The sequence below is a fragment of the Drosophila tropicalis genome, unplaced genomic scaffold (genome assembly GCF_018151085.1).
Source record: "Drosophila tropicalis isolate 14030-0801.00 unplaced genomic scaffold, ASM1815108v1 contig_393, whole genome shotgun sequence".
NCBI lineage: Eukaryota > Metazoa > Arthropoda > Insecta > Diptera > Drosophilidae > Drosophila > Drosophila tropicalis.
Window position 1 is genome coordinate 2613481 of NW_027172855.1, and position 15832 is coordinate 2629312.

The window sequence follows — 15832 nt, forward strand, 5'->3', positions numbered from 1 at the left end:
TTTCAATTAAAATTATAATTACCACAGATTGCAATTACTTAAAGGCACGCGATGTGCAACAAATTGAAACTAACCAAAAAAAAAAAGCAATTGCAGGTGTTTAACTTTAACCCCCCGCACCAAGATGACCCTGGAATTAAGCTGCAGGTGATTTTACAGCAGCAACAACAAAAACAAGCACTATAACAACAACAACAACAACAGTCACAAAACCACATAAGAAGAGATTGCCGCCTGTAAGCAAATTTAAATCTTCTCTTGGAAACAACAAAAAAATAGAAGGAAAAGAATGCTAATAATTGCCCACAGCTGGCAGTGACCTTAAGGAGCAACCAGCCAACCAATGGGCCAACAGTCCAATGATGTTCCAATTAATGCTCGTTAATAATCGCAACTTAAATGGCCAGCACACCCTAAACTCAGGCCATCCCGCCTCCACCTCCGCCTCAGCCAGATCTAACTATCCACCATTGACCTTAAAAATGCACGCTCGAGTGCCCTCACGAGGTGGCGGCAAACTATAGGTATATACATATATATAATTTGTATTCTCTGCTTAAGCATAAAATACTTGTAGAATTACTACTATCTGTATATACATACATATATAGATATTGTTGTTAACCACTTGGAGGAATATTCAACAATGCTAATAATTATTGTTAGCAATTGAATTGAATTGTTTGCTATTTCAATGAGTTAATTTCGTTTGCAGAGACTTTTGTAGATATATTTCTTCAATTCCTCTAGTTGTTGAGAAAATCTCTTTCTATTATATAGACTCACAATAGGAATTTTAGTAGTTTGTTTATTCTTTTTACCATCTTATTTTATTAGTAACCAATTTTAGTATCTTTGTCATATAGAGAAGACAGAAAATTATGTATATCATTAAAATATTCATCTAAATATTATTGTGATTATTTTTAGTTAAGCTGTAACACCGTGCGTATACGTTATATTTGATTAAATAAAGCTACACACTAGACTTTTTTTTTAAAACGTTTCTAGGCTTTAAATTAAACAAAAAATGTTTCGAAGTCCTGAATAATATTTTTTCTGGCTATTTTTAAGTTTTTATGCATTCTACTCAATCTTGATAATAATAGATCAATTGATTACAGTTACCTGGCCTTTACTGAGAAACCAACAAGAAATTCTGATTTTTTTATGTAGAGAGGACTTTGATTTCTACCAATCCTTCTTTAAACAAAAAACCATAAATTTATCCATACAATCATAAAAAGTGTGACGATAAACAAAATTATCTGATGTAAGTCATATTTAAAGATAACACTAAAGAATTAATAGTTTCTAATGCAATCCACTTCTCTTGTCGGAAATAAGACTACACTATAGTCAAATATCACATACAATTTCCAGATTTGATGTAGAAATACATAGCATAATCCATAAAGGACTGACATGAAGATTTACATTTAAACAGTTAATAAAAGTAAGACTTAAGCACTCTAAGATTGACTTATATTTAGACGAAAATTCTTATTACGACTTAAAAAACTCACTTTAATACTTAAAACTAAACAATTCTGATTTTAATGTTAATAATTACAAGAAATATGTATATAGTTCCTCTTGAGACTAAAATAACTTGAAGTTTTCGACTTCTTCAATATAATGCCAGTATTCTAACTACAGTCGAGTCTCGATAATTCGTAGCCCGCTAAATCAAATGAAACTGCTGGTCCCTTGAAAAAACTTCATTAATAATATAACCCGATAAATCGAAAACCTCTGTAATTCATAAAACATTCTGTTCCCCTGCCATTTCGAATTATCGAGACTTAACTGTCCTTCGTATTTTCAAATGAATGAGTTCATTATTCATACGATGACAAATGGGTATCCAAAAACTGAGAGTTTTCTACATATTCGAATGATACAAATACATTCTTTCAAATTCGTTTTCTTAAAGTTTCAAAAAATTTATTAAGTTAAAACTGATTGTGAGTACCCAGCTCCATCTGTGTAAAAATTTAAATGTTGAGGTTCTTTGATTAAAAGATTTTAATTTTCAATTAGTTGTTAATCAACTCAGCAGTTGTAAATACTGGTGCCTAGACTTTTCCACGGACTCCACCAGATAAAATAAACATAGAAAAACGTTCCAATAAATATATAAATGACAGTTATAAATTTAAAATGTTACGATGTCTAGATTCTGTAAGTCTATTAAAAGTGAAGTTCCACGTAATCAACAAAGAAGTCGTAAGCAATTTATAGACCATAAATCGCTTAATCCAATGGTTTTACAATACACCAAACACAAAGCAATAAAAAAAACTTCTTTAAGCAATTTGACCTTCGTTTGGACCTCTTCTTCAATTGTTTCATGTGTGTGTGTGTGTGTGTGTGTCTATCTTGTGGGCATCTATGTAAATATTTTACAAAATAAACCATCTCAACCATGACCTTCATAATTGGTTATTGTTGTGGGCCACACATCGAAGAGCTAAAGCTAAAGCTAATCAAGATCAAGACACACGCACTCTGTATGTACATACATCCGCCTGTCGAATCTCACGATCTATTTGCCATTAAAATTTAATCGTTTTCAACAAGTTGTTTTTTTAATTTTGCTCCAGGCGCTAAAAAACAATAAAAACAATAAAAAAAAAAAACTATTCAATTTCAATATTTATGATGAAGTTTCAATACTCTTGTGAAACTGAAAACTTTTTTGATTTTACTTAAACTTGTGAAACGTAGGATTCATCTATTTGATCAGCTGATTAATACGACTTTGTTATGAGTGTATTAGGTACTTGAAAGAAAAATAAGCATTATAAATTAATATTAATGTTTTAAAATACTTTTTTTTATCAAATCTATCACGATTTCTATTTTGTAACACTAACAAACTTAAAATGCAAAGACTGGATGCATTTTCCTTTTTTTTTAAGGAGAAACTAGGACTACAATTTAAAATCAAACTAAGGAATATAGATAGAAACTTAAGGACAACATAACTTTAAAGAACCACTTTACTTTGCTTAAAGAAATTGTGGTAGTAGTTACTTTTCTCTGGGTTTTCTCATTCTGTCTTAATCTGTCAATACTGGGAAAGTAAGCAGATATTTAAATTACGTTGACGATTACAAATTTTTGGATATGAATAAATAAAAGGATGATAAAAAGTTCGGTGCAAAAGATGGGAAAGGGGCAGGGGATAGTCTAAGGTTCATGTATTAATCTGTTTTCTCTAGTAGGAAAAACTAGTCGTATCCTCTCAAAGTGAATCTCCGAAGAGGTTCGTAGCCAAGGGTTCGTGATGCCTGTGCTGGCCGTCTTGATCCGCCTTTGTTAATCGAAAGATCTGTTCATTGATTCAGGGGACTCAGAGTGCCACATGGATCTCTGTATTAAGGCATAGTAGATGCGCATTCGAACTCTGTTTTTAAAGCGATATTTCGGATAGTCGTGTCACATAAAAAAAGTATACCTAATGTCCATTTTGACTTTCCATAATGCCATCTCTATAGATGGCTATTCTATTCTAGCACTTGTTCCGTTGTAGTTTTAATATATAAAATATAGTTAAAAGTTCAGTAAAATACTTGTGATATTGACATTTTGTGACTGTCTATAAATGTATTTTCGTTTTAAAAGTTTTCCGGAATTCTAAACTTCGACTGTGTTCATTTACTTGGCTCTGTGGTTAAAAATTCAAAGAAAATTTCTTAATATAGGCAGATTTGGGCAAATTCTCCAGGAACGTCAACCAAGGGCACAAATTTTAAAGTATACATCGTAAATAGTTTTAGAATCGAGAAGTAAAGTCTGGCAAAAAAACTCTCTAAGTTAGAAGAAGAATCCAAAACTTAATTTTTAAAAAGATTAAACAAACTCTATAAGTCACCTTTAGGAAGATTTTGTACGAAATTTGTAAGAACCAAAATTGAGGAATTTTGCTTGAACTTTCGCTGTTAAACAGAAATGTATTTAAGTCTTTTAAATTAACCCAAAAAGTCAATGGAGCCCTTTTTTTGGCAAGTGTATCAAAATCTGGTCAAGTGCATAAACAATAAGAGAGAGAATTACAACAAAGTAGGTACAAGACCAACAACAACAACAACAACAGCAGCAATGAAAACATAATTAATAAATAAATGAAAACAATGCCAGTGTTAGCAGGTTCCAGTCCGATCTAATTGAATAATTGCCATATGCTATATAGACCTACATATATACTATACACATGTACATATATCCGAGTGATGCCGAACCAAATCGTATCGATTTTAATCGCATTGGATGAAGGAGAAACGACAAATGAAATTAATTGCAATTAAGTATAAAACAAAAACAAAAATTGTGAAAATTATTACAAGGTGAGTGCGACAGAGATGGCAGACATGCGGTAGATGCAATGCGGTTGCATAATATTTTCACTTTTTTTTTTTTGCATGCAACTTACAACAAGTTGACCAGCAACAACAACAACAAAAAAATCACCAATGTGAAACAAGTTTTTTAGTCAAGTCTTTTGTTTTAATCAATAAATCGATGCAGTAATTGACATCTGATAGATAGCTATAGACAGATATATATATATAAGCATATATATCGTTAATATATGCATTAATGTCTGGGCGATTTTATTCAACGATTTGACCTTTTCAAGTAGTCATAATGCACATTTGGAAATTCATAAAGGTTAAATTGAAATAGTTTTTAGAGAAATGTGTTATTGAGTTAAAATGTTGGCAGAATGATGTAATTCGAAAAAGATTTCAGTAGAGTTTTACAAATATTTTATTATGAAGGAAAAATAGTTGGTCAAGGTCAAGCACAAGTCACAGGAAGCAACAAGTTGGACTTGGGAAAGCCAAAAAAGGAAAAAAAGGGAGCAATTCATAAACTCTCAAAACGAAGAAGTTGGGTCATTATATGATACACAAAAATATAGCACCCACCACAGGTAATGTTTTAATGCCCTGGAACCCCAGAAGGCCATTGTCCAAAGGTTTAATCGAAGCTGTATCAATATGATCAGAAAAGTATTCTGGATACATATCAGTGGCATGGACATTTCTACAGTAAACGGCACCGAGCAAACTAAAAATGGCTGAAAAAAAAAATCTTCGAACTTTATAACGCTCACACAATGGCTGGTATATAAGCTTTGGGCCATTTGACAGCAAGGTCCGAACTTAAGAACACATTTAGGCAGTTTGAGATTGGTTAGATTGTCTCCAGACCATAGACAAGGCAAAAAGTGGTAATTTTGGGCAAAAGAAGAAAAAAATCAATTCAAGTTATGAATTGTTTATAATTTTCACATTAGAATTAAATGTTGATTTTCCAAACCGCATGGATGAGCTTTTCGAAACTTCATTCCAAAACTTGATTCTTGTTTAAAATAGGTTAGTGTTTAAAGTTGCTTTAAAACTCATTAATTTAGTTATTTGTTTTGAGGCTTGTCTTAATGATTATTTCATAGACTTACCACCCAGACAATGAGCAAACAATTTGAATAGAATACCAAATTGTTTACAAACTTGACTTTAATTCGATTTGTTTGTTTTGTTCAATTTATATTTGGTTTGCGTAAATATTGCGATTTCAATTAATTTCCCAAAACAATTCAAGTTCAAGTTTATTAACCTTAGGTTAAAAGATCAAACAGATTAGAGATTTATGCGGTTTTCTCTTCAAACTGAAGGTTGCTAAACAAATTATATTTTAGCAATTGTTCCATAATAATTGCTACAAGAATCGAAGAGATAAACCAAGAAGAAGGTCAAACAAATTGCTCGACCTATATGAACTTTTTTTTCCTCATTGAGTTTTCTGGAAGTCAGGTTTTGTTTCTTATTTTCTATATGAGAAAATTGACCAGGCTAAAACCAAATAAGGAAGTAATCAACTCGTTTGTCAATTACACATGAAACCGAACAAACATCGCGTCATAAATAATACAAATTGCTCATACGCCATGTAAGCCGCCCCATGTTTTGCCTTGGTCAAAGAGACTACGCATAAAATTCATTTCATGAAGTTCGGAAAGACAAGTTGAAATCAAATAAAATCAAAACTGTAGCTAACGAATTACGCGTCATGCATTCACATATAGCAATCAGTTCCCCTCCCGTTACACCTCGCACAACACTTGGCAACAACTTTAACTAAAATTTGTTGTTGCGCCGAGCAACCGAGTGAGCCAGTGAGCAATGGTTAGAGAAGGTCAAGTGCAAGCTAAATGTGTTTTATATTGTTTTCTTACATTAGTGTTGACTTTTTGTTTAATTAATTTTTAATATACAATATACAATTTGTTTTTTTTTTTAAATCTTTTTTTTTGTGTGGTTAACACTCTTTTGTTCTTGTTGTTGTTATTGTTGTTTTTAATGTGGATGCCGATGTGACAGGCGGCACACACAACTTGGGTGGTTCGGAGGCTAATTTTGCTGCCAACGAGTTCAATGGAAGGGTCACTCAACAACTGAACATTTTTGGCATTGACCATGACAAAATAGTTAAATGATTTGTTATAAAACTGCTTAAACATTTAAGGGTTTATCGTTTCTTAAATATAAAACTAGAAGACTTAATTTAAACGATTAAGAATTAGCGCAATGATGTAAAAAAGGAATTGCAACTTATTCCAAATTTTGGTATTGTCTCAAAAAGTTTGAAAACAAATCTTATATGAATTTTATAAAGGTCAAATTAACGTCATGCAATTTTTTTTTCAAGCAACTCTCATAACTCTCACTGACATAAGTTTCACTGCCTAAAAAAATTCATTAAAAAATAATAGTTTTCGAAATATTATAAAGGATATTTTTTTATTCTTGCTTTAAAAAAGAATCATATGCCGAAAATGTATCTATCTTTATGAAGTCTCTTGTCTCTGAAGTATTTTCAAGTGGAAAATTCTTTAAGATCTTATCGTAACGGAATACAAGTCTTCATTAACTTTTAAATTGGAAACGATCGGTTAAAAAATTGTTAATAGATCGGATTTATATATATTTTAAATAGTTCTCATGGGTTTATATTTCGCTTTACATCCTTAATTTGGTAGTGTATAAATTGCAATGTTATAATTAAGTAAATGTTGATGAATTTTTATGCTCGTGCAAAAAGGATATATAAATCTTGGTCGGACGTGTGCCATATCATAGAAGAAAGCATCTCCGACCATATAAAGTATATATATTCTTAATCAGCCCGACAAAACAATTCTTATAGCCACATGCATCCGTCCTTCATCTGGTTATCGCGAACTTTCTTGGACTGTATGAACCACAGAGCTCTGCATGTAGGCTTGTATAAACTGTACTGTATATCTCGGACTCAGCCGGATCGGACTAGCATAGAAATGTCAAAGTCACGGACAGGGTCTTTTCTCAATAACTTTATTCTTTTTTAACCTATTCTCATAAAAGTTCATATTTGTTTAAAGACTGTGCCGAATTTGATCGAAATCGGATAACTATATTATAAAGCTGTCTCATAAACAAACGATAAAATACTAAAGATATACGCTCCGAATTGCTTTGAAGTTAAGACTTTTTAGATAAAACCTATTTTCAGATTGTACAAACTTTGTCGCTGTCGAAGTTATTTTTGCCCAGGCAATTTAGAACGAATAGTTTCCTAAATGATTTAAAAATAGTCACTATTAATAATTTTATAAAATATTCATATAAGTGCTTTAAGACACTCATAAGACTTAGACGGTTAATAAAAAAGTATTGCGACATCAAATGTATAAATACAAGAAACGATCTATAGAATAACTAGACTTGAAAGACACTTAAATCGATTTGTAAAATAAATAAAATTTCTTTGCTAATCAAAGTGTTTTTATTTTTTTGTGGTTGATTGTTTTGACGTTGGTCCTCCTAATTACTCTAATATTTAAAGCCTTCTCTCAGAAAAATCACTGATAGCATAATCCAGAAGTTTGCTGATAATGAAAGATAAATTATTCCAGGGTCAGAATTCGGTGCAAATCGAATGTGTCTGGGTATGATTGTCTTTTGTAGACCTGTCTTACAGCTTATTCTCTGACTACTTAGTGACTTTGTATTTCGCACCCACCAACTAATCAACAGACCACCTGACCTTCAATATTTTCGCTACCATAATAAGCTGGGCCAATGTCTTATTTGATTTCATTTTTATTTTGTTGCTACTATTTTGACACAATTTGAATCTTAATTGTCAATCATTGTCAATCAGGCAAAACAGAAGTAGTTGTAGGAGGAATGAGACGAGGAGCTGAAGGGGAAACGGCCACCCAATAAGCCAAAACCTTTATCCAGTTCAATCAACTGGCACAAAACTTGTGAGAGATTTATGGTAATAAACAGGTCATGAGGCACGCGCGGCCCAGATATACATATAAACATATATGAGAGGTTTATCGTGCTAGTTGATCAAAGTTGATGAAAAGGGAAGTGGAAGTCGAAAACGGAGCAGTTCACACAAAAAAGTATCTAATCAATTTCACGAGACCCAACCCAGGCAACTAAGTAGAATAGCCTTGCCCCTGGCATAAATCGATATTCATGGAGTTCAAAACTATTAACGGCCCGCATGCAAAAACCTAACGATTATAGATTAAATTAAGACATCGACTTTAGCATACCTTGTGCTAGAGTCATTTTAAATTTTATTCAGCCATATGGTTCCAAATGGAGAGTTAGTTACTAGAACGAAATAAATAAACATATATCAATGTAATATTATCTCATATTTTCCATCGAAAACTAAAAGATTCGACTAGGTAGTGTGTTTTTATAGTTTAAAGAATTCTTTTTAGTTTTTGAATCTTCAAAAAGGAAAAATTTTGCTGTACTTTTTGGCGAGCCATTGAGGATGGAAAAAATCCTTAAAAAATAAAGTAAGTTTAACCAAATTTGTGTTTTTTTTTTGTTATTCAAATATCTTGAAATCCTTTTTAAGAAAAATCAGCTCTGATGAATATATCGATCGAATTTGGCGATCTAAACGATCAACTCCATGAAAGAGTATTAAAAAAAACTATTGGGAAATTGGTAAAAAATAATTTTACTTGACAGTAATAAATATATATTAAACCTTAACATATATTTGTGACGTTTCAATATACCTCAAACCCTTTTAAGTTGCAGGGTAACAAAATCCAGTAAGCTATAAAACAATCAAAATTGGAACAATACGTAAAACAAATAATAAACATTTGTTTTAGTTGTTCCTTTTGTATTGTTGCCATGTGTGTGTGTGTGTGTGTGTGTTTGCATTGTTTTTTTTTTTTTGACAGCTAACTCTCTACTGTTTTTGTTTCTGTTTTATTTTTGTGTGAATTTGCTGCAAAAAATATAATATTTAAATTTTTGTTTGGGGGGCCCACTTGATTTGTGATTTTGATCGATTTTGATGTTTCTCTCTTTAGCAAATTTTATGCCTCGGGGCCAAAGTTGGCTGGCAAATAATGTTTTAATTAGCACAAATGTTTCATACCGACTTATGCTACATATGTCCAAGTCGATAAGGTCGATAAGGTCTTCCACGCCCATCCAAGCAGAGAAATATAATTTGTTTTGAAGCTTATGCATTTGCAGGTTTCACATTGTGTTCTTTTGCTTTTTTTCTTTTGGTGCACTATTATGGCTATATATTGTAGTTTTTTATTAGAGAAGTAATAGCGACTTGAAGTTACCCTGTAAGTTAAAATTTCTATTGTGATTTGATAAGATAGTTGGGAAACATGCAAGAAAAATCTTTCTTGGATATCGAATTTTGATCAGTTTTAAAGGCCAAATCTCAGTTTCCCTCTATTCCGAGGATGTGCCACTGATAAATTAGTAGAAAAGCTATTCAAAGGGCTTGCAGAAGGAGTTAATGAATGTCACCAACCATATCAATATGACGTTTGCCTTAACACTTAATCTGATGGCTTTAGTTCTATAGAGATCTACACTTCATTCACCAAGTGCAGGGTATACATATCTAATGAACGCCTCGCTGAGCAGCCTTAAGTTTTGCCTTCCCTTTTTCCCTTCCCTTTATCACCACTCCATGGCTACCTGACATTGTTTTGTATTGTCAGTTAGTTCTTGAACTCGGAGTTTGAACTCCATAACTAATCTCGGGCTTACTTGATTCGTGATTGTTGCATTACTTGTGTATAGATATTTATTCACCTTATACAAGTAGGTATACCATATAGCTTATTGTAGAATTCTCTTGAAGAGACATAAGGAAATCATTTGGTCACCATATTTATGTGTAAATGATAGTAATTAGTATCACAAACCGCCAAGAGGCATTAATGTTTCAATGGAAAGAGATGGCAATATACATAGTTAACTCACATCGACTAAATGATAATTATGGTTCTGAAAGCTAATTTCAAAATTTATTAACACAAAAAGAAAAGACTCAACGAAGTATGAAGAAGTCTTTTGTTGTTTTAAGGCCTTAAAGTTTTGGGTATTAAAAATAGAAAAATTCACAAATTGTCTGTTGGTTTTTTGTTGCAAGTAAAAACCGCTCATCAAATTAGTTTCGTATAATTAATCAGTAATTTGATTAAATTGCTGGGAGTCAAAATTGTTCTTTAATGCTAGAATATTGTTTTAAGTGTTTTGAGTAACATTTTGTTTTGAATTTTGATTTCATACTTTCAAAAACTCAGTAGAAGGTAGAACAGATTATTGAAATTCAATATTTATAGCTTGTTTCTATTAATAATTGAGTTTATGTTTCCGTTAAATTGTGGTAGTAAATTACATTGGTCTATCTAAATACACTTGGCCTACAGGAAACACACGAGTTTCTCTTTTAATTTGCAAAAATTTTTCGTTAACAAACTAAAACATAACTTTTGTATTGTTCAGTGAGTATTAAAATTTTATGAGTTCTACATAAAGCTTAATTGTTGCTGTTGTTGATAAGCGATCAACATTAATAAACCTTTTCTAAAATATCAACTTGGTGAAACCATAAAGCAACCATATTGAAATTCCATTAAATTGCATAGAATTCTATAATATATATATTAAAAATTACCATTCTGAGACTGTATGTCCAATGCAATGTCCATTTTGTCAGAATTAATCAAATTTGTCATTTTGTTTCTCGATACCCTTATTAATTCAATTTAATTTTATTCAGTGTTTTATTCAGTTTTTATTTGGTTTTATTCACTTCTACTCGGTCCAATTTTCTTTTAATTTTATTATTTTATTAATATTTATTTCTTTTGCTGCATTAGATAACTATTGGTTATTACTTTATTTGATGTCAATTTTATCTAATTTTAATACAAGTTAAATTAAATAAAATAAATTAGAAACGAATTATCGATAGTAAAATTTAATAGAATGGTTAAATCCGCAACCATCAATTTCACAGTCATATCTCACTATAACCATCTAATTTAAGCATCAAGATTTCTGAACTCTTTGTTTCCATTGTCTATTTTGTATCGTCTTGAACAACCTAATCGTTAAAACCAACTCATAATTACGTTTCACTTAGTCGACAACTTTTTATGATAATCCATTATAAACTCATCTCATCACAATTTAATGCACTCTCATTGCTGGCCCAGTGACGGGCCAAGTGTCCATGTTTGGTGTTCACCTTGAACTTGGCCAGAGTGCAAGATTGTTGTGAGTGGCTTCAATTACAAACCATAACATATACAAAACGAGGGCTTATTGAAGAGTAGATGTATTTTGAATGCAGAAGTAACTGATGTTAATATTTCAATATTGAACTAACCCAACTAGATAGAGAAAATATTATTATTATTATTATTATTATTATTATAAGTATAGGATATAGTTTTAAACTATCAACCTAACTATATTTTACAAGCACTGGCAACTAAGGCCTTCGGCTTAGACGAAAACTACATCCATACACTAGCCTGGGATTCGAACCCGGATCCTCGTTGTTCGTTGCTCAAATGACTGGGTCACTTAGACAACTCGTCTACCGAGGACTGCAGAGAAAATATCATCGTATCGAACACACATACATATGCCCTTCCTTTTCGGGGCTCATCTACTGTCAAAGAGGTCCACTGAACCATGCAGCCCAAAGCGCTTCTCCACCTATTCATAATATTTAAGTTATAAACACGAAGCTGGGTGCTTTTAATATTTTAGTTAGGGAAATACAATTCTTTCCTCTCAAAGTCGATAATTTGTGTATAGATCGACATAGTATAAAAATTAAAATTAATTTGCATTCTCTGAAGCTTAAATTATTTCGAAAACTTAAATATTAAACTAATTATTCGAAAATTCTTATAAACGGCAATAAAAACCTATTAACTGCCCCTCGCATGTACGCCTCTATATATACATTTATATTCACTTTACATGAAGACCCTTTCCCTTTTTTTTTTTTTGTTCGCTCTCTGACAGCAAGTAAATTATGAATGCTTTTAGCGGGAAACTACGAAAACGAATACCAAAAACTGAATGTGAGTCAGTTGAGTGTATGTAGAGCGCGTGTTATGCATGCCACAAATTGTACATACTAAACAGAAATCAATGGTAATAGTTAAACCTATGTATGTAGATACATATATATACATAGTATTTCTGGCCAACGGACCAACGACCGTCCTCGGCTGAGCTTTAGGCACATTCCATCAGCGCACAGCGAGGCGACACATCCGTATGGCATTTTTATACTTTTGCTGGTGATTTGTGATTCAAGAAAGAGAAAAACAACAACAACAACAACGCAAGCAACAACAAAAAATTGTTAAACAGTAGCTGCAAAGTTGCGTAGCTCAGAAGTTTTTAATGTTTTTGTTGTTGTTGTTGTTGTTGTTGCTGCTTGGGTTGCCGCTGAATGATTAATTTTATTTTGCGCACTGCAATAAACAAATCAACGCCAAATTTCCGTTTTTTTTTTTTTTTTCTGGTTTTTGAAAAGGGCATTTCTGTTTTTGGTGGTAAAGTAAGTCTACAGACAATCCCGACAACAGCAGCCAGTCACTGACTTGGTTTGACCTTGCATGGCAATTTTTTGGTTAAATTATCTCCGGGATGCTGTTTTTCGTTCGCTTTTATTTTGCCTGGCCAATATATTGGTATGCCAATGGAGGTTTAATAAGTTTTATCGCCATTCAAGGTAATAAATTTAGCATATCAATGGCGCTAGAACAAAAGACTTAAGCGACGAACTTGCTGAAATTAAGACAAGCCGTACACAAAATGACGCAGATGGAAGAACTTTACGATTATTGTGGGAAATTTTTTTTCGCCAAGCTTTTAGAATGACCAAAAAAAGGTTAGAGAGATTGATTGGCCTAGAGAAATAGACCAAAGTGAAATATGGTCAACAAGAATGTTTGTTAACCAAATATAAAGACATGTTTTGAACAGAAATTTATTTTTATAAAAGAAATATCAAAGAAGTTAAATTCGGCTATGCCGAAGTTTATATACCCTTGCAGTCCTTGACAATAATAATTTCACATGTTCAAAATTTGTTTTCTGCAACTCAATTCATTAATATACAAACAAAACAATTTTACTCTTCATACTATGTACAATTTGTTCTTCTTCTTCCCTCATTCCCTAAGCAAAGCAACGCACGCATACACATACAGTTTATGTAGCGTTGCGTCTGTGTGTGTATGCATGTGCTCTGTTGATTTGATGATGACGTAGTAGGCAGCAAGCAGAGCTGCCGGCAGCGATTGAACCGATTTATATAGACTGTAACTTGTGTTCTATTTATCCGATCAGGGTCAAATTTTGGGATCTGAGATTTTATATCAAATTCTATTATATTGGTAAATTTCATGGGGAACTCCATTTTTGCAAAAATTTTTGTTCCAGAGTTATATGATATAGTAGTCCGATCCCAACGATTTTCATACTTTATCTCACCCGGGTAAAAAAAATCCCAAAAAAATTTCATCCCGATAGCTCTTAAGATGGCTGAGTAAAACGCGTACGCACCGACGGACAGACGGACAGACGGTCAGACGGACAGACGGACAGACGGACATGGCTATATCGACTTAGCTTCTCATGCTGATCAAGAATATATATACTTTATGGGGTCGGAAACGTCTCCTTCTGTGCGTTACAAACATCTGACCAATTTTATAATACCCTCTGCAAGGGTATAAAAAGCATCGAATCTCAAGTATCGATGTGACATTGCTAATATATACATACATGTCTTTGTATATTTAAAATATCAAAGAAGTTAAATTCGGCTATGCCGAAGTTTATATACCCTTGCAGTCCTTGACAATAATAATTTCACATGTTCAAAATTTCTTTTCTGCAACTCAATTCATTAATATACAAACAAAACAATTTTACTCTTCATACTATGTACAATTTGTTCTTCTTCTTCCCTCATTCCCTAAGCAAAGCAACGCACGCATACACATACAGTTTATGTAGCGTTGCGTCTGTGTGTGTATGCATGTGCTCTGTTGATTTGATGATGACGTAGTAGGCAGCAAGCAGAGCTGCCGGCAGCGATTGAACCGATTTATATAGACTGTAACTTGTGTTCTATTTATCCGATCAGGGTCAAATTTTGGGATCTGAGATTTTATATCAAATTCTATTATATTGGTAAATTTCATGGGGATACTCCAATTTTTGAAAAATTTTTGTTCCAGAGCTATATGATATAGTAGTCCGATCCCAAGATTTTCATACTTTATCTCACCCGGGTAAAAAAAGCTCCCAAAAAAATTTCATCCCGATAGCTCTTAAGATGGCTGAGTAAAACGCGTACGCACCGACGGACAGACGGACAGACGGACAGACGGACAGACGGACATGGCTATATCGACTTAGCTTCTCATGCTGATCAAGAATATATATACTTTATGGGGTCGGAAACGTCTCCTTCTGTGCGTTACAAACATCTGACCAATTTTATAATACCCTCTGCAAGGGTATAAAAAATCTTGGCTTTTGCCGCAAATGTCGGTGAATTTTATTGTTGTATTTCAAAGTGAAGTTTCTTAATGCCAAAGATTCAATGCCAAAATGTCACTAAATACCACCTTCTATACTAAGAAATTAAATTAACAGCTTGAAAAAAAGAAAATCTTAGGAAATCAATGGACCTTTAGATAGATTTAGGAAACGGTATTGAGATGTTTTTATCAAAATAAATTTTATGGGAAGTTTCTATTAAAAAGTAATATATTAAATGTAATGTGTGGTGTACTTCCAATGTACAGTGTTTAAGCATAAGATCAATGCTTTTCATTTGTGATAATACGTAATGGGTTATAGTCTAGTGATAATACAAGTAAGGGAAAAACACTTTTATGCTTCTTAATTCAATTTAATATCTAAGTACTATAGGGAGCTAACTTAAACTTGCCGTCTTAGTACTACAACTTACAACGAATGCGTTTTAGAAATATCGAGGTGTCCTACTTAGAGCAATTAAAGTAAAGTGAGCTTGAATATAGATCTATATTTAAATTATTAATTTGTTGTCGATAGATAGATTGGATTTGGTGCATCAGTGTTAATTTTCTTTATACTAATATAATTAATTTAGCTCAGAATTCCCTTGTTATGAGAATTTCGAAGTGTTTCTAACTTCAAGTCAGATACCAAGTTGATTTACCATCATATGTAAAAAACATTTGCATAAATGTATAATTAACTAAAGTATTAAATTCATTTTTGTATTTACTCTTATTTAACATAAGTTCAAAGTTCAACGATTTGCTAATTCTTATCTTATACAACACTTAATAAGTGGCTATCTCTCGTGTGATGACTATATTCTATGTTGTTTACTACTAGTTTTATGGCTAATTTGGCACATCATAAACTGATGTTTGGTTGAGTGAGGC